The sequence below is a fragment of the Pteropus medius genome, unplaced genomic scaffold (genome assembly GCF_902729225.1).
Source record: "Pteropus medius unplaced genomic scaffold, Ma_sr-lr_union100, whole genome shotgun sequence".
In the NCBI taxonomy this organism is placed as follows: Eukaryota; Metazoa; Chordata; class Mammalia; order Chiroptera; family Pteropodidae; genus Pteropus; species Pteropus medius.
In genome coordinates, this window is record NW_024346062.1 from 15,285,323 (window position 1) to 15,287,801 (window position 2,479).

A 2,479-nucleotide genomic window follows, 5' to 3' on the forward strand; every position below is an offset into this window, starting at 1 on the left:
TATTCAAATTATATGGAGTACATGAACATAATTCTCATGTGTATGTATATGCATGTACATATATATATTTCCTGTCTTATTCAAAAAGTGATTTATGACAACTCTATCCTGATTATGCACTCTAGCAAATCTCTCTCTGTGTCAGTCCTATTTATAGTACTTTAGTACCACACATTTCAGTATAAAATGTGCCTCTTTAGGCATCCTTTTTCTACATAGTTTTTTTTCCCCCCCATTTCTTTCTTTTTATCACCTGAAAGTTGCAATTTCTAAATCAGTACAGGTACAGGTTAACATATGGGCTCTTTGATGTACCCAGTGGCAGCCATACAGAGATAGTATTTTCTGCCGAGTTTTCAGATTTTTTTTTTCCTGTGTTTATTACAAACTGTTTAATTGCTTCTTATCCCAATAACTTTACAAATATAGAACCACATGCCAGTCTGGGGGTGATCTGCAGTAAATCACTACAAACTAGCCTAGGCACAGCTTAATGCTGCTGAGATTCATCTAGAAGCAGTCCTAGCAGTGGTCTCAGCCATCTGGGTAAGAGAGCCTTGGAGGACGGCTGTCAAGTGTAGCCAAGAAACCTGGCTCAGGTCTGTGAAGGTGCTTCAGGTCTGTGAAGGTGTGATGCACAGTCTCTGTCTGTTGTATCTCTATGTACTTTCTCATCTTCTCAACCATACAGGAGGGTAGGACAAAGGATTTCAGTTCTTCTACTTCAGGTTCGGGAATCCTCTGTAGTCATCACTGGCAGTGAGGTCCCAGATGTCCTCCTCGATGAGGAGGTAGGTCATCTTCCCCCGTTGGCTGCGTATGATGCTGCTCAGCCAGCCCGTGTTTGTCCAGGGGGTCAGCTGCATACTTAAAGAGGTGTGGGTGCCGGACGTAGATTCCCCTCTGGTGCCCCCCCATCCCCAGGGCCTTGTTGGCTCGAGATCCCAACACAAAGGTGGTAGATTCATTCAGCTGAGATGAATGAATAATATTTACAACACGAGGCCCATTTGGGCCTTCTCCACGAATTGGTTCACAGGATTTTGGTTTCCATACCATGCCAGTGGCTGCCCGGTCATTTAACAGGATGTGTCCAGGAGGCCAGTCCCTTCCTCTTTTGGGGAATGGGGCTTCCTCGATGGGCACATTCTTCCTCTGCCTGTCCACCACACGTTATGCCTGGAAGCTCATGGGTCAATCTGGGTATAATTGTTTCTCCATCTGAAAACAGTAGTTTAGCCTGCTCCAGGCAGCTCCCACAGGCCTCCTGGATCAGCTGCTCTGCATCCGCCTCTTCCCCAACGTTGTCTTGCACATTCAGTGCTGCCTTCTGGAAGAACTTCATGTACTTGTTGAAGACAGTCTGGATCTCTTCATTGATGCTAGGCTGCAGGACAGCTCGAAGGAAGTCCATGGAGATGGAAGGATATGTGAAACTTATCATCTGCAAGCGGCAGCCCCTTCGCTGCAACTGCCGGGGCTTTACCGTTATGTTCCAAGGTTTCGTGAGAACCAGCTGCCCCGCTGCGTCCGCGTCTCCGAGTTCCGGGCTACCCCATTCTGCTTCACCAGGTCCCCACAGCTGCTCGGCGTCACCAGTGGCCCCCATGGAGCCCCGACTTTTACAGCTTCAGTCCGACTCTGCCACGGGCTGGAAAGTGGCCACTTGACGTCATTAGAGCACTCCAGCTTGTTTTCTGATTTCTTAATCAGGAGTCAGACAAATGTACATTCTAGCTACTCTCTGTTGGCATAATAAAATGGTGAATGGACAATTACAACTTTTATTTCAGTGTGTTACCCTTTATGATAGAAATTATATGTATATTTTTGAAATATTGTATTATTATGATATTATGCTTTTTAAAATCTTCTCCCATGTCTATATTTTTTAATTAGAAATTTTATTATATTGCATTAGGGGATGCCAACCCTAACTGAAAGTTAAAAAATTTATAGGAAGAATAGTGGCGAACTAGAGTAAGAAAAAAATGAGTTCAAATTCTGACTCCATCACTCAACATCTCTGAGAATAAAAGCAAATTCAGTTCTCTGAGCCTCATTTTCCTTATAGGCAATGAGAATAATAATATTTACCACACAATGCTGTTGAGAGGGTGAAATGAGACAGTGTCTTATAAAGTGCTTAGACAGTGTCTAACACAAAAGTACTTGGTAAGCATGCTGCCATTCCGAACTGAATCTGTCTGCTAGTGTGATGACTTCTCCTGGATGGCATCAAGGTACCTCAAAGCTAACCTATTCCAAACCAAATTTGTTATCAACTTCCCCATTTACAACCTATTTTTCTTCCAGACTTCCCTTCTATGTGCATATTAGGAAAAAAAAATATTAGCGATCTATTACATTTTGTCTAAACTCTCCTATCAATGTTATTGTCAAACTGCAAAAGGGATATAAAATGTCGTTCAAAATGTGTGATCCCTCTGAAGCTTCATTTTCCTATCTGTAAAAAGAA

General features: G+C 43.0%; 1 pseudogene; it reads right to left on the reverse strand.

Annotated features, from left to right (window-relative positions):
* Positions 1-595: 595 nt before the first annotated feature.
* On the reverse strand, positions 596-1,609 carry LOC120612573 (deoxynucleotidyltransferase terminal-interacting protein 1-like; annotated as a pseudogene).
* Between the last annotated feature and the right edge of the window lie 870 nt (positions 1,610-2,479).